The sequence below is a fragment of the Trichosurus vulpecula genome, chromosome 4 (genome assembly GCF_011100635.1).
Source record: "Trichosurus vulpecula isolate mTriVul1 chromosome 4, mTriVul1.pri, whole genome shotgun sequence".
NCBI lineage: Eukaryota > Metazoa > Chordata > Mammalia > Diprotodontia > Phalangeridae > Trichosurus > Trichosurus vulpecula.
In genome coordinates this window covers 418,468,065-418,489,374 of record NC_050576.1, presented here as the reverse complement: position 1 = coordinate 418,489,374, position 21,310 = coordinate 418,468,065, and the positions used below count along the sequence as shown (strand labels likewise).

The following is a 21,310-nucleotide window of genomic DNA, read 5'->3' as shown; positions in this document are numbered from 1 at the left end:
TTTTGATCAAGTGTAACTCAAAGAATCATATAATTTTAGAATCAAAGGAATCTGAAGTATAATCAATGCCAATGCCGTTATTAACACACACATACACATACACAAACATACACACACACACACACATACACAGACCTGTCACAAGCCACTTAAAAATATCTTATTGAGTACTTTGTCTTTTGGAACTCAGAACTCCCCTCAAAGTGCAGATGAACTGCTGCCTCCTTGAAGGGAACTTTACTGGTTCCCATAGAAATTAGTGCATGATTTACTTATTATTCTTCAAACACATATTTGTTAAGTGATTACTTTGTGTCAGGCATTTTAAGTGCTTCCAAATATAATCTCATTTGATGTGAACAACAACCCTGGGAAGTCGGTGCTATTATTTTGGCCATTTTATAGTAGTAGAAACTGAGACAGACACAAGTTCAATGACTTGACCATAGATACACAGCTATAAATATCTGAAGCTGGATTTGAACTTATTTCCTAACTTCATTTAATCCATTCGCCATCTACCTGCTTTTTGATCACTGCTCTTTCCTTACTTGCAAGAGTCTATCACTCCATGACAATGCAAAATCTCTCAGTAGGCCAAAAAAAAAAAAAAGATTTTAAATGTGCTCTTTAATGTAATCATAGGAATTTTTTCTACTTAGCAATTTTAAAAGTGAATCCTAAATTGGGTCCCAGAATTTATCACAGTGCTTAGCATGAAGTGGATGTTTACTAAATGTACATTGACCCACTGACCAAACTGATAAGGGATTGATCAAAATGTTCAATATACAAATAAAATTATTTAATGAATATTCAATTGTAAAAGTTATTCATTGCAATGAATCAGCTTGCCTTGAAACATTTAAACATGATTACTGATATATTCGTCTTAAGACATATTGTTTTTTTCCTGAAGATGGCATAGAAGAAAAGTATAAATGTCTTTTAATGACAATTTATACTTAGGCTTAAAAATTGTGCTGACAATGTCAGAGGCAAATTTATCCTTAAGTAGATTTAGATTCAGATATAGTATAGTTTCTCATTCTGCTCTGCAAAGCACTGTAAATGCACTTGGAAGGTTGTCAATTTATTTTGCCAAATATGATCAATGATGAAAAAATAGCTGTTTCTTTTAACAGATTGTGTAGTAAAAGAGTTTTTCTGGAAAACTTGAATAAATGCTTCAACATCTTTGGATGAAGTATTCAATATTGTATTGAGATTCTTTCCACATATCTAAAACAATGAACTTTTGTTTCACAGAACTATAAGGGAAAAAAAAAAACAACTTTGGAGTAAAGCATACAAGGTGCATTGGCTCCTAAACCTATTGAGGTTAAAACAAACAAATCTTCAGAAAGCTTCTTACTGACATGTACAGATTAAACTAGAAGGACAACAAACATAGAAAATGAAGAGATTAACATTTTTTGTGAAGTTGGATTTGTCTCATTAGTGACTTTAGAACTACTAAATTTGGATTGAAACCTTCGGTAGACAAATTTCCTAGGAAAGTGGAAATGGATACTAAAATGAATACCAAAATGAAAGAGTGCTGAGATTATACTGTTTTCAGAGCATTAAGCATAAGTTTATAAGGTATCTTAAGGAAAGGAAGGTATAAAATAATGGTTTAAAAATCTAGATAATATTTTAAAAAAAGTAATATTGAAGACCAATAAAAAAACTGACTCATGAATCTTTTTGTTTGTCTGTTTTCATTTTTATAGGACTTGGGAAATTTTCTCTACGTACATTGAGAATATCCATGATGCAGACTAAATTTCATAGATGACTTTAAAGAACAGATTACATCTTCACCATTATTTCATTGACTAAAATGTGTTAAGAATACAAGATTCTGGGTGCCACCACCGGGCCCTCCAGATCTGTAGCCTCCTTTGCCCTCCGCCCCTCATGTCCCAGTACTGTCCTCCTCTCTGGGAGCTGCACAGCAGCCCACAATGCAAAAGATGGGAAAGAAACAGAATGGCAGTAGTAAGAAAGTAGAGCAAGTGGAGCCTGAGGAGTTTGTGGTGGAGAAAGTATTAGACTGGGGAGTGGTGAACAGGAAAGTGGAATATTTCTTAAAGTGGAAAGGAGTTACAGATGCTGACAACACATGAGAACCCGAGGAAACTTGGATTGTCCAGAGTTAAATGAAGCATTTCTGAATTCTCAGAAGGCTGGGAAAGAAAAAGATAGAGCCAAGAGAAAGTCTTTGTCCGACAGTGAGTCAGATGATAGCAAGTTGAAGAAGTGAGAGCTGGCTGACAAGCCTCAGGGCTTTGATTCAGAGTGAATCATTGGTGCTATGGACAGCAGGGGAGAGCTGATGTTCCTCATGAAGTGAAAGAATCCGATGAGGTTGACTTGGTGCTGGCCAAAGAAGCAAACATGAAATGTCCTCAGATAGTCATCGCCTTTCATGAGGAGCTACTTCTGTCCTGAAGATGAAGCACAATATTCATTTACTTTGCATATATATATATATATATATATATATATATATATATATGTATGTATATATATATATACACACACAGACACATACACACACATGTATACACACATATACATATACACACATACATGTATTACAAAATCTGCATATCGATTCCATTCTTTGAATTGTTAGCAGTGTGATCACCAACTACATCTAATGAGAACTGAGTTGAGTAGGTTGTTTTGTTTGTTTGTTTGGTTTGTTTTTTGTTTGGGCCGGTTTTATTTTGCATCAATGGCACTGGTAACCGAACAAATAAATACAAGCTTTCTGCATTTACTTAACGTTCATCACAGAAGAGAGCATTTGATAACATGGAATTATTAACTTCCCCCACAGTAGAGAAAAACTTTTATAAATACTGATTAATAACTTCTGTAGTCACTACTCTGTATCCTAAGAAATGTTTAGCCCCCATGTAAGGTTAGCTGTCCAGACAATGTTGTGTCCCTGTAGAATTTTGACATTCATTTGAAACCTAACTTACTAATAAAAGCTACATTGTACTCCTAGAGGTAAATTAATCAAAAGGTTGCTGCAGACAGATTTTTCCCATTATTGCTCATTTCTGTGGAGCCAAAGAGCCTGTTCCTCCTGACTGGCAGAAAACGTGCTGCCTTCACTTTTCCAAACACTAACTATTTTGAACAGAACAGAATGATTTTGTAGGCACTTTGCAGTTTTGCTGGAGTGTTCACAGTAGTGTAGTGCTCAGTGCCTGGGCCCTATTAAGGTAGTGGTGACCATCTTCCCTGTGGATGCAAAGAACAACTTCACATTTATTATCCAAAAGTGATCCACTCCCCAAAACCTCAGTCAGATCTGGCTGGACAGGAGACCTCTCTGCCGGGGTTCCCGGCCATGCTTGTGGGTAGCCTCCCCACAGCGTGACATCTCAATCGTTGGTGTTGCCCAATCCTAGGTTACAAAAATGCATGGGTAAATGCTGCCAGAACTTGTTTTAACATTTGCCTAAAATGTTAAAATAGAACTGTTTTGGCCTTGATTTTAAAAAAGAAAAACTTGGACTTCCTGCTTTAGAAAGGAGGGGTGTCACATCTTATTTTGCTAACCAAAAGGTTCTCTCTTAATCATGCAGTAACATCCCCACCTGCTGGAACATACATATTCTGCCCAAAGGGCATGCCTTTGGGGGGGGTTTGTATTTTCCTAACTATGGGCATAAATGGGGAAGCATATGTACTCATGTTAGGCAGTCTTCTATACTCTTGATGTGCATATTTTTCCTTCTTTATCCCAATTCGTCCCTTCAATGTGGGACCAGCCTTTCGAGTATTTGGGTCACTTGGCTCCTTGGGAGTCACGCAAAAAAAAATTGTAGTCATTGGAATGTTATACAACTCTGTATTGTTTACTTTATTGTAAATACTGGTGAACAGTGGTCAATAAATAGCTTTATATTCTTCCTTAAATAAAGAATACAAGATTCTTCTGGGTTTACTATTTGTTGATAAGAGATACAGAAGAGAAAAATATAGAATCAAAGGTTCTTCTACAAGAAGGAATCTCGCATGCATATGAAAAGATTACTAAAAATTCTTTAGGGTGCAATTTTCTAGGTTGCAATCCTAGAAATGTCTGCTTAATGAGGTTTCATCAGCAATTTTAAGCAAGGCATAAAACCTGTTATAATCTAGGTTCACCAAAGTAATTTCTTGCTCTCATAGAGATTGCATTGCATATATTCCAAATGGAAAAAAGAGATTCCTTGTATTTTGTGACTTCCTTAATATGCGCTCATCACAATGTTATGCACAATCAAGACCACCAAGTCCCAAACTATTATAAGGCCTAATCAAAGGGATAGAGATTCAATCAAAAAATATTCATTGTTTTAACAATCCACATGGAGGAAAATTGATTTTAAAAATTCCAACCTACCAGAACAGACTTTGATATACATTCAAATGGTTGGTAAATTAAAAAAAAATGTTCAACCACGACTCTCTCTCTCTTTCTCTTTGTCTCTCTCTCTCCCTCTCTCCCTCCATCTGTCCCTCCCTCCCTCCCTCCTTCCCTCTCTCTCTCTCCTTCCTTCTCTTCCCCCTTCCTTCCTTCCCTGTCCCCTCCATTTTTTACATATGACACCAATCCTTGATCCCTATTCTAGTCTGTCCCCTATGACTGAAATGTTCCCCTTCCTGACTCTCATCTCTTGGTTTCTTTAAAAACTCAGCTTAGGCACCACCTTGTAAGTAACTGTTTTTTTAATCCCACCAACTACTAGTTTCTTTACAAGGACCCCTTCTATCTGCTTCGCACCTGTGATCTGTGCCTGTGTCTGTGTCTACACACACAGGCATGTCACTTTCTCTTTTTATACTGTAAGGTCCTTGAGAGAAGATCTGTTTGCCTTTTGTCCTTGCATCCCTGGCACATTTTTTGGCATTTGGTAAGTGTTGAGGACATGGTTGTTGATGGATAAGAGAGGTAGTATGATGTGTTAGACAGATAATTGACCACAGAGCCAGGAAAATAAAGGTTCACATCCCACTTCTGACATATACAAGCTGTGTTACTCTAGACAATTCGTACTGAAGAGAAAATAGATATGTTTTTATTGGAAGGAATTTTCTCACCTGGAAGTTTCCTGTATCAATGAATTCAAAGATCCAGTTACAATTCAGAGAGAGAAAGAGAGAGAGAGAATCTTTGTTTATAAGTATATATAAATACATATACATACACATACATACATACACACATATAAATATACACACGTAAAATGTATGTGTGTATGTATTTATATATACACAAATATATACATGTGTTTGTATGTGTACATATGTGTGAGCATGTGTTTATGTATGTGTATTCCTGTCCTTCATTCTTGAGGAAGACCAAAATGATATCATTATGTTGGGGTCAAGGTACAGTGTGTCTGTCTGTGGCTCATCACACCAATATTAGCTTGGAAGGCTGTACCACAGGCTGGGCATAAATAATCCATATGCACATTTGGACTGAAGATATCTTTAAATTTGTATATCTCACATTTCTTTTGAGTTGTTGCAATTCTGCTTTGCTCATAGTGTATAGCACTTTCTTTGATAGTGGGCATGTCTTATGGGGTGTTCCTTTACCAGTGTCTCCCATATCTCACAATCAATTCCAAAGTTCTTCAGATACAGAAGATACTTCAAATACAGAAGAAGAGAAGACTATGAGAAACCTTGACAGTTTCCTTGTATTGTTTCTTCTGACCTCCATGTGAGCACATGCCTCCTGTGATTTCTCCATAAAATGGTTATTTGGCAAACATACTTCTGGCATTTGAACAATGGGGAAAGCCTTTCAGAGTTGCACTCTCTGCAACGGACTGTGAATACTTGTCAGTTCAGCTTGAGAAAGGACTTTAGTGTCTGGTACCTCACCTCGCCAGGTGAATTTCAGAATCTTCTAAGACAATTAAAACAGAAGGAATTCAGGTTCCTGGCATGGCACTGGCAGGCTGTTTCACAGGCATACTATGAAAAGGTCAGCACAACAGCTCTGCTGGCCTTCAGTTTTGCAGACAGCCTAATGATTTTCTCCATGTGGCTACTGATAGCTAGACTTTCTCCCTCTGAGAATGTTATTCAAATGAAATAATATTTGTAAATTGCTTAGTACATTGACTGGCACAAAGTAGGATTTTAAAAATGCATGTTATTTTTTCTTCTTTCCTTCCCCATCATTCATATTCTTTGACTTTTTACCTGTTGGGGAATGATGTTTACTCATATTCATTTCAACTATTTCCCCTTGAACTGGAAGAAACAAAATAAAATGAGGCTTTTAAAACAGACATTTGTTACATCCTGGAGCCAAGATAGCTGAGTAAGCAGTAAATTGCTGTCACTGTCCTTTACTGATATCTGAAAAATCCTGGAACAGCAGAGCCAACAGAAAGATGGGGTGAGGAAATCTTTTAGCCAGGAAAACTTGGAGGATAAGCAAGGTAAAAGGGTCACCAGGAAAGGAAGCATCTCAGCAATCTAGCAACAAGCCACACCTCAGCAAACCAGTAGGAGATCCTGAGCCCACGGGTGGCGGAACAGGCAACAGCCAAGACCAGGACCTCCCACATGTCTTAGGATAGTCAAGGGAACCAGCAGACTCCAGCTCAGAGAACCATCACGTGCTCTAGTGCAGCCCCTGGCAGGCAGGTATCCTTCAGCAGTATACTATCATGTGCTCTATGTAGCTCCATGTAGTAGAGTGGATTAAGAGTGGCATCCTCCAAGGGCCAGAAAAAAGTTCTTTAAACATTAGAATGGAGCAAGTGGAAGCTAATGACTCTATGAAACAATAGGAATCAGTCAAACAAAATTTTAAAAAAAATGGAAGACAAAATAAAATACCTCATTGAAAAAACCACTGACTTAGAAAATAGATTTGAGAGACAGACAATTTAAGATTAATGGCCTACCTGAAAACCATGATCAAAAAAGAGCCAAGACAGCATTTTTCAAAAAGAAAATCAGGAAAAAACTTCCTTGAGGTCTTAGAACCAGAGGGTAAAACCATCATTGAAAGAATTCACCAATCACCTCCTGAAAGAAATCCTAAAATGAAAATGTCAAGGAGTATTGTAGCCAAATTTCAGAATTATCAAGTCAAGGAGAAAATCCTGCAAGCAGTCAGAAAGCAATAATTTAAATATTGTAGAACCACAGTCAGTATTATGTAGGACCTAGCTGCTTCTATATTAAATTATCAAAGGGCCTAGAATATATTATGTAAGGCAAAGGAGCTTGGATTGCAACCAAAAATCAGCTATTCAGCAAAATTGAGCATAATCTGTTGGAGGAGGAGATGGATATTCAATGAAATACTGCACTTCCAAACTTTCCTTCTGACAAAAAACCAAAAAATAAAACCAGAGCTGAACAGAAAATTCAGTCTTTAAATACCAAACTCAAGAGAAGCAGAAAAACATAAACAAAAAAGAAAAACAGGATATTATTCAATAAGGCTAAACAGTTTACATTCCTACAAGGGAAGATGATATTTGCAACTCTTGAGAAGCATATCTTAATTATAACATTTAGAAGGGATATACACAGGCAAAGGATGTGGTATAAGTTAACTTTGATGTGATGATATAAAAAGTCAGCTATGGGTGAAAAAATGTACTTGAGAAGAACAAAAAAGGAGGCAAAGAAGTGTAAATTACATCAAATGAAGAGGTACAAAGACCTATTAAGGGAAAGAAGGGAGGGAAGTGAGCATTGCTGGAACCTTACTGTTATCAGATTTGACTCAAAGAGGTAATAACATACACATTCAGTTGGGTTTACAACTGTCTATCTTATCATATAGGAAAGGAAAGGGGATAGAAAAGAGAGGGGTGGGCAGAAGGCAGGGCAGAAGGCAAGGAGAAAGTAGTTGGTGAAATGAGAAAGAGAAAGGAAAAGGGGCTGAGAAAGGGAGGCAAGATTGAGGGAGGCAGTGGTCAAAAACAAAACAATAGTGAAGAGGGAAAGGGAGAAAAGAGATGGAAAAACATAAACAGGAGGAAAATAGGGTGGCAAAAGTGAGACAGTGAGTAATCATAGCTGTGAGTATGAATGGGATGAACTTTCCCATAAATCAGAAACAGATAGTAAAGTGATTTAAAAGCCAGAATCCTACAATATTTTCTTTAGAAAAAACACATTTGAAGCAGAGAGATACATGCAGAGTAACAATTAAAGTCTGGAGCAGAATATATTATGCTTCAGTTGATATTAAAAGAAAAAAAAGGAGTAGCAATCCTGATTTCATACATAATGAAAGCAAAATTATATCTAATTAAAAGAGATAAGGAAGGAAACTACATGCTGCTAATAAGTACCATAGACAATGAAGTAATATCAATACCAAACATATATGCACCAAGTGGTCAAGCATCCAGATTTTTAGAGAAGTTAGATGAGTGAAGGGAAGACATTGACAGCAAAACTATATTAGTGGCAGACCTCAACCTCCCCCTCTCAGAACTAGATAAATCTAAACACAATATAAAGAAGTAAGTTAAGAAGATGAATAAAATTTTACAAAAGTCAGATATGATTGATTTCTGGAGAAAATTGAAAGGGGATAGAAAGAAATATACTTTTTTTTCTCAGTGGTAATGGCACTTACACAAAATGTGATCATGTAATAGGGCATAAAAGCCTCACAATCCCATATAGAAAGGCAGAAATATAAATGTGTCCTTTTCAGACCATGATGCAATAAAAATCACATGTAATCAAGGGCAATGGAAAGATAGACTAAAATTAATTAGAAGAAATTAGAAATTAGAAAAATTAATTATTTAAATCTAATCCTAAAGAGTGTGTCAAACTACAAATCACAGAAATAATCAATCACTTCATCAAAGGGAATAGCAATAATGAGACAGCAACCCTAAACTTATGGGATGCAGCCAAAGCAGTTCTTAGGGGAAATTTTATATCTTTAAATGCTCACATAATAAAATAGAGAAATAAGAGATCAATGAATTGGGTATGTAACTAAAAAAGCTACAGGAAGAACAAATTAAAAATCTCCAATTAAATACCAAATTAGAAATTCTGAAAATCAAAAGAGAGATCAATGAAATTGAAATTAAAAAAAAAAACTATTGAGCTAATAAACAAAACTAAAAGTTATTTTTATGGAACAAAAAACCAACATAATAGATAAAACTTTGATTAATTTGATTAAAACAAAGAAAAAAGAAAACCAGTTTACCAGTATCAAAAATGATAAGGTTAAATTCGCCATCAGTGAAGAGGAACCTAAAACAATAATTCAGAGCTATTTTGCCCAATCGTATGTTAACAAATCTAACAATCTAAGTAAAATTGAAGGATACTTATAAAAATATAAATCACCCAAATTAACAGAAGAAGAAATAAAATGCTTAACCTCATTTCAGAAAAAAAGAAATTGAACAAGCCATAAATGAATTTCCTAAGAAAATATCTCCGGATGGATTTGCAAGTGAATTCTACCAAACATTTAAAGAACAATTATTCCAATACTATATAAACTATTTGGAAAAATAAATGAAGGAGTCCTGTCAAATTCCCTTTATGACACAAATATGATGCTGAGACCTAAATCAGGAAGAGCCAAAACAGAGAAAGAAAATTATAGACCAATTTCGCCAATATGTGTAAATATAACCATTTTAAATAAACTATTAGCAAAGAGGTTACAGTAATATATCACAAGGATATCACAATATATCACACTATGACCAGGCAGAACTTATACCAGGAATGCAAGGCTGGTTCAATGTTGGAAAAATATCACTATAATTGACCATATCAATAATAAAATTAGCAGAAATCATATTATTATCTCAATAGGTGCAGAAAAAACGATTTTTGACATAATACAACTCCCATTCCTAGAGAGCATAGGAATAAATGGGGTTTTCCTTAAAATGATAAGTAGTATCTATCTAAAACCATCAGCAAGCTTTATGTGTAAAGGGGATAAACTAGAAGCATTTCCAAAACTACCAGGGCTGAAACAAGAGTATCCATTTTCACCACTCTTATTCAATATTATACTAGAAATGTTAGCTTTAGCAATAAGAGAAGAAAAAGAAATTGAAGGAATTAGAACAGACAGGGAAGAAACAAAGCTAACACTCTTTGCAGATGATATGATGGCATATTTAGAGAATCGCCTTAAAAATTACTTGAAATAATTAACAATTTTAGAAAGCTATGGGATATAAAATAACCCACATAAATCATAAGCATTTATATTTTATTAACAAAGTCCAGGAGCAAGATATAGAAAGAGAAATTCCGTTTAAAATAACCAAATAAAAAATCCTTAGAGCAAACCCATGAAATGTGAACACAATTACAAAACATTTTTCATACAAATAAAGTCAGATCTAAATAATTGGAAAAAAATAACAGCTGTGCATGCGTAGGCTGAGCTAACATAATAAAAAATGACAATTCTACCTAAATTAATTTACTTTTTTAGTGCCATGCCAATTAAACTACCAAAAACTTGTTTTACAGAGATATGTTTTACAGAGAATACATGTCATTCCCCAATTAACCAATAATAAAAGGATGTGAACAGGCAGTTTTCAGATGAAGAAATTAAAACTACCTCTAGTCATATTAAAGAATGCTCTAAATCACTATTGATTAGAGAAATGCAAATTAGAACTCTGAAGTATCACATCACACCTATCAGATATGACAAAAAAGGAAAATGATAAATGCTGGAGAAAAGGTGGGGAAATTGGAATATTAATGCATTGTTGATGGAGTTATGAAGTGATCCAATCATTCTGTAGAGGAATTTGGAATGATGACCAAAGGTCAATAAAACTTTGCATATCCTTTGATCCAGCAATATCTCCACTAGGTCTATATTCTAAAGAGATCATACAGAGATAATAGGACTCCCATGACCAAAAAATATTTATAGCACTCTTTTCGTGGTGGCAAAGAATTAGAAACTGAGGGGATGCCCATGTGCTGGGGAATGGCTAAACATGTTGTGGTATATGAATATAGCAGAATACTATTGGTCTGTAAGAAATGGTGAGCAGGTGGCTTTCAGAAACTGCAATCCTGTATGATGACCAACTCTGATAGACTCAGCTCTTCTCAGCAATACAATGATCTAAGACAATTCCAAGACTCAAGATGGAAGATGCTATCTACATGGAAAGAAAGAATTATGGAATCTAAATGTACATCTTGGCTTACTATTTTCTCTTTTTTTTTTCTTTTCCATGGTTTTTCCTGTTGGTTCTGATTCTTTTTTCACAATATGGCTAATGTGGAAATATGTGTGTAAATGTAGAGAATATTTCAGATTGCATGCCATCTTGGGGAGAGGTAAGGGGAAGGAGGGGAGAAATTCAGAATTTATTATAAAATGTAATGTTGAAAACTAAAAAAAATACACAAATATTTTTAAAAATCCAGAAATTTATTCCAAACATTTCCCCCAAATTTTCTGTATTTTCTTTCTTTCTTTTTCTATTTTTTTTTTGTAATATAGAGCAATTCAGTCTCCAGATTCAAAATTTTGGTTGACTCAAAGGTCCATGGAGGGATTTATAGTTGACAGAAGTGCTTTGTAGAATGTTACCAGTGATGACATTATATAATATGTGCAAGGCATATCGCCAAAGAAATATACACTTGGAAAAGGAAGTAGACTAGTCATGGATTAAGAATTATGAGAGAGGAACTTAATTCATACATTATTACTTATATGTTAAAAAAACTCAAGGGAAAACCTTTTGGCATGAGATTTTTTTTTCGTTAGCAAGTTAATATATTTGTTTTCTGGTTATGTCTCTCTTCCTTTAGTCTTACATTCTGTATTTTTCAAATAGCCAAACTAATAATACCCAGGTGTGAGGCCTAAGATCAATCTTTGTGATGTCAATGTTTTGTTGTATTAATAAATTAATGTATTTGTTTTCTGGTAATGTTTTTTTTAATTTGTTTTGCTGTAGTTTTTGCATTCAAAAGTGTTAGGGGAGGATTTGGACCCAGGCTCTCCTGTCTCCATACATAGCTCCACTAGTTGTATATTAGTTTTCCTGTCCTTCCAAAGACCCTCCAACAATTAACATTTTTGAATTTTGATTATATTTGCTGATTTAAGGTGTGTGAGATAGAAACTCAAATTTGTTTTAAGTTGTATTTGTCTTATTAATTCTATGGAACATTTTTTTTTCACATGGTTATTGATACTTAGTCTTTTGAGAACTTCTTTGTTCCCTTTCCTTTTTATTAGGGAATGGCTATTGTTTCTATATATTCATGTGTGTGCTTATGACTTTTCAGATATCAACACCATGCCTCAGCTTAACTTCATCCTAGAAGGTTTCATAAGGTCTGGAGTCTCCTCATCCAGGAATATCCTTCAGTTCCTTTAGCTTGGAACACTGATCCACCCTGCCCCTCTGCCATTGATGAATTCTACCTTTATCCTCCATTTTGGTGGGGGTCTCAGGCTGGTCAATTTTCATTTTAGGTTCTCCTTCCAACTTTCCAGTATTTAGTATTCTCCCTTTGGTGTGACCCTTTCACCTCCCCATTCCACATTTCCTGCTTTTCAGCTCCCTTTTCTCTGTTGTCTTCTTTGATTAGAATGTAAGCTCCTTAAAAGTAGGAACTGTCTTTTTGCTTTTATTTGTATTTCTTAGTATATTGCCTAGGACATAGTAAAGGCTTTATAAATGCTTGTTTCCTTCCTATCCCCAGCTTCAATACTTTTTAGACTAAATTACTCTATACATACCATCTTATAATTAATGAAATATCATCATGGAGTGAATATACAATCCTCTTTATTTGAAACACTCTGTTCTTTTCATTCTGCACACATTTCACATGGAAATATGTGTGCATTACAACAAAAAAATTGAATTCTTATTATAAAAGTGACAAAGAGTGAATCCCTCAGAGCAGGTGGTACAGAGAACTAGTGGCAAAGAGAGAATTCCAGCAGTGGCATCAGAAGCTAAGTAGGGTCCTAGAAATAGCACCAAATAATTATCCACTTCAAACACATAAACACATTCCAAATATGCATATGTCTATGTAACATTCTTCAACAAACAGTGCCTGACTAGATGTTCTCTATCTTGCATTTGCAGATTTTTGGATTGCTTTTCATCCTTTTATAATAACAAATGTGTCCTTGCTTATAACAACCTTGTGAAGGAGCATAGTAGGTTTGTTATTAACCACACTTTACACACGAGCAAACTGAAGCATGGAGTGGTTAAATGGTTTGACCATGGTCAGACATCTAGTTAACTGTTAGAGCTAAGTTCTGAATCAAGTTTTTCTAACTCAAAATCTAGATATTTTGTGACTTTTATTCTATTTCTTCAATTTAACTATAAGATCTTCAAGGATACATAATGCCTCTTCAAGCTTAATTCAATGAACATTCACAAAGTATATACATTATATGTAAAGAACTGTGCTAGGTAATTAGAATAGAAAGAAAAAAAATTCTTCTCTCCAAGGTTTTTTGGGGGGGGCAAGGAGAGAGGAGACTGTATGCAGATTAAGTGAAAAGTAATTTCAGCAGTAAGAGAACACTAATAACTGGGAGAGGAGGAGGGATCGGGAATGTAGGGCTGCACAGAAGAGAAACCTGAGTTAAGACTAAAATGTAAATAGGGACTCTGACAGGAAAAGGTGGTGCATTTTACGTAGAAAATGGGGAGAAGGATTATTAACTTTGGGGAATGAATAAATATAGTCCAATATGGCTGGAATTGAGAGTTCATGAAGCAGAGTAATATGAAATACAGATACAAAAGGAAGTGGCAGCCCGACTGTGGAGTACCTTAGATACCAGACAATGAAATCTGCATTTTAGTCTTTAGATAGTGAAGAGCCATCGAAAGTTTTGATCAGCAGAGTGGCACGTGCCTTAGGAAGATTATTTTGTCATTTTGTAGAGAATGCATCAGACAGGGTATGGAATGGAAATAGGAAAACAATTGAATATTAACTAGAGTAGATTTTTACTGGAGCTGGAAGCAAGAGGTCATAAGGACCTGCACTATAGCAATGGTTACATTCAGAGAAAAAAAGAGGTAGATGTGAGATGCTTTGTGGAGATAGAATCAAGAAAACCTAGCAGCTACTTAACTACTTGGGATGAAGAGCAACAAAGAGGACTTCCATGAACCTGTGTGACTAGAAGAACGGCAGTGGCCCCAAGATAAATAGGGAAATTTGGATGATTTTAAAGAGAAATACAATCAGTTCTATTTTAGACATATGGTTTGAATTTTTATGGGATGGCAATGAAAAGCGATTTTGCAGGAAGTTAACAATACTTGAATGAATTTTGGGAAGGTGATTTAAGGCTGGAATATAGGTTTGGGAGTCATCTACTTAGAGATGTATTAAATTCATGGGAGCCAATGAGATCTCTAAGAATATACATAGAGAAAGAAACAAAGAGGATTTGGAGAAGAATCCTTTTGAATATCTATATTAATGGAACAGAAGCTGGATGAGTGACCAACAGAGAGAATGAAAGGAAAAAGTAAGGCAGGTAGGATGAGAACCAGGAAAAGATAATGATATGGAAACCAAGGTAAGAGTATCCCAAGGGAAGGGGCCATCAATAATGCAAAGGTTTCAGAAGGTCAAGAATTATGATACCTAATCAATAAGTGGTTAATAAATATCTGTTAAGTGCATGTTAAAAAGTAAAAGTAATGCAAAGTCATCTGTCATTCCCTCAGAGCCTTGGTTTTTTACCTCTACCTACCAGTTACAATGGATGGTAATAGGTAATATATAAAAAGGTCTACTTATTTTGCCCACAAATAAAGTAGGCTGACAAAGCCTTTTGGGGACCTTTTTTGACAGCCTGATTCACAAACTGCTTAATGAGAGAAAATTTAAGGATCCTTTTCTAAACTTTCTAGGATTTATGTCATATATTTTCATTCTGATTCCATATCCTGCAACCAGTTATTTTGATGTAAATGTTTACTTAAAGACTTTAACAGTTACTTAAAAGGCAACAAATTTGTAAAAAAATATAAAAAAGGTTTCCAAGAAATAATTGGATTTTTGTCTCAATTTAGAAATAAATCATGGAGAGAAATGGTTGCAGTCAACATTTATTTTAAAATGACTATCTTTTCCTCCTTTTATAAAGTGGTATCTGTCCTGAAGACTTTTAACCTTGAAATAATAGTGTCTTTTTAAACATAAATTTGCTAAATGCAAAAAAAAACAGGATAACAAGATGAAAAGGTTGCTCATTCACCAATAATTGTTATTTGGCAACTGGCGAGGGTATCCTGAGGCCTGAAACCATACAGAATTTAAAAACTTGTACATATTTCATTTTTGTTATGATTCATTAACAATCCCACTTTTTTCTCTGTGATTTATTGATTCTGAGAATTGGAAAAGAAATTTAGAACCTTAGGCCAGAAAATTATGCATATTCTGTATGGGTTTATCGACTGGAGTTGACACGTGATATTTTTTTCATTGGCCATGTCCTTCATGATTCTTTGGCTAAATTGATTACAGGAGAGAATATTTAGGTCTACATTTTTGAAATGATCACAATTCTTAATAATGCTTATTGTTATGAATAAAATAGAAGCTCAATGTATTGCACATAAAGATCGTGAAGGGTTATATACTCTGCTTTGGAATGTTGCCAAAGCAGCAGACAAGTGAGATGCCAAATTTCTGCATGAGGATACAGTGAATGACAGACTAAAGTGCATGTGAGTATGTGAAAACAGGTGGCCTGGGATGCCTGGTATCAACAGAGCATCTGGTCAGTGAAGTGTGACTGTGTTTTACTCTGGGATCTTGATGGGGAACAGTGTACATGATGAGTAAAGTATCTGGCATCATTTAAAATCCTTTTGTTTAGTAATCTTCCCAGGGTATTTGAATAAGATTAGAAACATGTGTAATGGCTGCAAATTTTAAATCCACCTATAATTTCTTCACATAATGTGTATTTCTTATTACACTGGAAGGTATATATTACAATATGTCATTTATCTGTGCAATATGGCTCTATTTCATTTGTGTGGAAACACATGTTAATGAACAAAAATTTTAAACCTTTTTGTTGAGATACATGCATGGTCTTTATATCTCACTGAGTGTTTGTTATTGGTATTTGGATGCCTTTGTGTGAAGCTTGCTAGTTTAGGAATGCCCAGTATCCAAAGAGAGATTGCTAATATCGTTTATTTTAACATAATGCAATCCAATCAAAAGAACAAATAGTAAGTAGCTACTATATGAAAGACATTTTAGTAATAACTGCAAATACAAAAATAGTGAGGAATCACCCTGATCTCAAAGAACTTGAAATCCATATGGGGGAACCATAAACATAAGTAACTTGGTGTAGCAACAATCTGCTAGCAGCTGCTGTAGGGGTGTAGCATAAGACCCACCAACATCCGGTTTTTTGATCTGCTTTTCTAAGGAAAGCAACTTTAAGGGGTTAACAATATCAGTTTAATCAAACATACATATATCATTCACTTAGTTCAGGTGGAAAAGATCTGCCCTCTGAACTTCAAGGCAAATACAAACAGAAATTACAAACATCAACAGACAGACCTTGTCTGATCAAATCCCAATTCATAGTTAGCAAAGAGCCAATGAGTCTGGGTTAGCAAAGCTGGGGAGCAGTTCCAGCTTGCCCAGAGTCTCAACACTCCTTCCATGAGTGTGCCCCAAAGGTCAAACCTGAAGCTCCCCTCAATTATATCCTGTTCAGAGCCCTGAGGGCTCTGACCTCATCCAGGCTGGGTGTGTGAAAGTTCCCCATCCCTAGTATCACATCACATATAATTCAATGACTCTAGATGGTATTAATGCTGAGAAACACTCCAAGGCAAAATCGCACTTTATCTCACCCATTCAAACAAAGGGGAGACTTGATAGTCTTAGCATCCCAAAAGGGAAGAACAGGCAAAAGTGTGGTTGCCTTCACACTTGGATACATGAGAGACTAAAATAAATACGAAAGGAAAGGTGCAGGCCATGTGCAGTGAAAAATTAGAGGGGAATGAAATCCTTTTAATAGAGAAAGTGTTGAGATTTTTGGAAAAAAAATTCACGGAAGTATCATCTGCACTGGGCTTTTAAAGAAATGAAAGACTTCAAGAGATATAACTTGAGGACATGATATGGAGAAAGGTAGTCTGTACCAGCATGTGGGAAAATAAGAACAAAGGGGTGATAAGACAGGTCAAGAACGGTCAAGAGGTCCAGTTTACCTGGAATATAGAATACAAGAACAGGAGTAGTCAGAGATAAAGTTTGTGAAGTAGTTTACAGTCAGAATTAGGAGTTTGGATTTCTACATAAAAAAGGAATGCTTGTCAATAGAGGAGTGTTATAACCATAGTAGTTCATTGCAACTTTCTGTACATATTGGACACTAAACATATTGGACATTCAGAATATATTAAGGAGTTCTCTCACCATTTGAGTTTGGGTAGCCTTAGGAAAATGCCATATTATCATGCAAAAGAGAAGGCCAAAAATATGAGCAGCACTTGTTAAATTAACCCTTCAATTTTATAGTATATCAGGAAAAAATGCTCTTGAATATAGTGTGTAACTCACTTCTGAGTGACATTTTTTATTTTATTCTCCATAGTTTTGCCTCAAAATAAGGGTAGCCAATATAATTTCTAAGAGATTTCAAGTTAACAAACTTCTTTAGTACTTGAAAGACATGACCTTTTAACACCTGAAAGTTTTTTGATTGTTTATTATTTCAAATTTCATTAATTAGTTGTTTTTAGTTTTGTTTATTTTTACATTGGCTAGAAGGTAGAAAAATAGTTCTTAAAATATATTTTCCTGTTTTTTCAAACATTTTAGCACCTAAAGGAGTATTCCATTCATCTTCCTTCAGCATTTTAAAGAATAAGTTACATAAAGGGCTGATTATTCATCAAGGCATTTTACAACCAGAGAATAATTGGAGATTCAATTCAGTTGGATTGAGATTCAGAAGTCTTTTATTTAAGTGCTCTCTTGTTACCTTTTGTAAACAGAAACTGTACATGCAATTTCCACATTGCTCCCTTGGTTTGGATTATTGGTAAATACTTGCCTTGCACTATTGTAATTTATAGAATACAGTGCATTGATAAGTGGCTTTATATATTATAGTCTAGGGAACACAAAGTCAGCAAAAAATTGAATAGAGATATAACACAATTATTATGGCATAAAGTGGTTTTAGCCATATGGTCTGTTTACTATCCATGCCTTAACTTCACTTCTTATTTCCTTAGTGCCTCTTAAGATAAATTCAGACTGTACCTTGACAGATAAATATTTTCCTCTTACCTAAATCTTATACTTTTCAGTGGTAATTTAATATTTGAAATATTCATACCTTTAGAGATAAGATATAAGGAGGCAAAATACACAGAGAAGGAAAAAAAACCTGGGAAGAAGATGGAAAAGTGTATTGTCTTCATTAATAATATATTTGATATAATTAATTATTGTTCTTATTGTTACTATTAGTTCACTCTTCTTATTTTTTGAATGTGGGTTCATATGGAAATTGTTCTAGCACAAGTCACTCTATTGCTATTGTTTCATTTTATTCGATGTTATATGGACTTGAACGGGCAAATAAAATAATTGCTTTTTAATTGTAGAATGAAAGCTTTAAGATATACGCTACTTTTCTGTAACCTCCTGAAAACGTCAATACAAATCAGTAGCAGATACGGCAAGAGGAATGACGTGTACCTCATCTGGTTCTCAAAGGATTTTGACCCTAACCCTACATGACTGGGAAGCCAGACCACTTCTATCTCCTCCTTAAGTAAGGACCAAAGTTATCCTGACCAGAAACCCAGTCAGATTCAAAGAGGGATGGAAGGAATTTCCTCACAATTTTGTATCTCAAGCAACCCATACGTCTTATCTGAAAACTGGACCCATACTGATTCTGTGATTGTTTCTAGACAGTTCAAGGGAGCGGATTTTTTTCTGATTTCGGGGAATTGTACCTGTTTTCTCTCCCTCTCCCAACTTGGAAAGTCTCTAATCTTTCTTCCAATTAGAAATCAGATTACATAATGCTGGATCCTGGTTAATTGTTTTCTTTTAATTAATTTATCTTATTGGATTAATAGTTTTCAATGCATGAAAATCTATCTCCCCCTGTATTCAGGATCCAGTGTCAAAGCTGAGGAAGGCAAGTGGTCCCAATTTTTTGGGCAATAGACAAAAATAAATAAAATTTATAAATTTCAAAATAAAATGATATGCCTGAGAGCTTAAACTTTTGTCTCCTCAGTCATTTCATCTTTCATCTACCACACTGGTGCCCCCCATACATTTTCTCAACCTGCTTATTATATTCACACTATCTACCTAACTATCTATCACTCTATCTGTCTATCTATCTACCTAACTATCTATTGGATCTTCATGTTGTTCCAGGCTTCCTAGGCCATTTTATTATAAAAACCCACTGGGGTTTACCTCGCAGGCAACATTATCCCAAGCTCCGGATTTTTCTGATTCCCTTCCCTCACTTAAATTTGCCTGTCCTGTGCCACATTTCCTTAGCGTCTATATATTAATTTAATTCATTCACAGTAAATTTTGTTAATTAATAATGGCCTAAGGTTTTACTCCTCCTAGATTACATTTATAAATTCCTGAGGTGCCTTTAATATCGTAATACAAAAAACTAATATGGAAATTTCCACTATCATAGTTGGCAGTAATTAGGACTTTCTATAATCACAGTTCAGGAAGAATCATGGATTGTTTCCTGGTCCTAAAATTACATATTTGCTGCCAGCAGGAAAACAAAGAGTCGCTTTGTTCACAGTTACAACTTATTAACATTGCTGCTACAGCTGGCCTGGTAGAAAAAAATAAATTAGACGTTAAGGGGCTTGAAGATGTTTTTGGCTCTCTTGATGCTAGTTCTCTTCCTGATTCTCTGGAAGGTTTCTAAGAGGAGTTGTTTGTTGAACAGCTAGTGAACTGATGATCTCCCTTTGAGGGAGTTCAATTTTCATCCCACCTCCTCAACTCTTGTGAACAACTGTGTGCTTACACAGGGTTGTTGAGAGGATCAAATGGGTTAACATATGTAAAGTACTTTGCAAACAATAAAATGTTATACAAATGCTAGATATTATTATTTAAAAGTTTGTTTTTATCATTTTAACTCATATCCATTTGGAGGAATTGGCATGAGTCCCTAGATTAATCAATGGCAATCTATTACCCAAACAAACATACTGAGATTGGAGTAATAGATGAGAGGAATGACTTATGAGACCCCTATTTTATTCCAATCAATATTAATCAGTTCAGTTTGATTTCACAGGAGTAATGATTGTTAAAAAGTATTAGTGATATGTTCATGTAGTAATATACATTTAGTCAGTCTACATGTATTAATGTGTTAATACACATTTTTAAATCTATTATATTTAAGGATAATCAGATGAGATAGATTCTTTCTTATAATAGTCCTTAAAATTTAAACTGCAAGTATAAGTTTACTGTTCAATGTTCACTAACAAGTTCTAAAGTTCAATTAACTAACTACAAGAATGCTTACTAAAGGACCTCCATCTTTTGGAGTAATGAGTATATGACCAAACCCAGTGTAAGTGGAATGAAAGGGAAAATACCCCAATTTGTTTTGGTATTTCTAGGACACCCTCTTGCTCAACATGAGAAGGGGCCTATTTTATGACCACTTAGTCAATGGAAATGACCCTTGCTAATACATCATCTCTGGGCTTCCTGGAGGGTCATGAGCAAGGTCTATCAACCAATAAGACTCTGTCTTTTACTTTGCCTCTTCTATGTATCTAGGTATCAAGTACTATAGAAATTAGGCCTGGGAGCAAGAGGGCATCTCAGGTAGTGAGGAAGTTTTGAAGTCCATTTCATTAGAGGGGGCCAGGTCCCTTTAGTAAAATACTATTGGCTGGAGCTCTTAGTTTCTTTAATTACATATTGGACAATTTTGGACCTCACATTGATTAGTGACACAGACAGTTATGTTAAGATTGCACATTCACTGCTATGTACATGATATATCCAGAATGTATAAAAGATAACTTATTAGCTTTCCCTAAGTTATACACAAAATAAATCTCCTTACTTTTAGTACTAATACAAATAGTATGTTATAAATAAATATGTCATAATATTAAGAAATCCTCGATCTTATTCAGCAGAGCACTAAGGCAGTGAAGGGCAACAATGTTGTTGTATAAATTCATTTGAA

General features: G+C 35.0%; 1 pseudogene; it reads left to right on the top strand.

Moving 5' to 3' along the window:
• Nucleotides 1-1,958: 1,958 nt before the first annotated feature.
• Nucleotides 1,959-20,017, top strand: LOC118847360 (annotated as a pseudogene).
• The last annotated feature ends 1,293 nt before the right edge of the window (nt 20,018-21,310 follow it).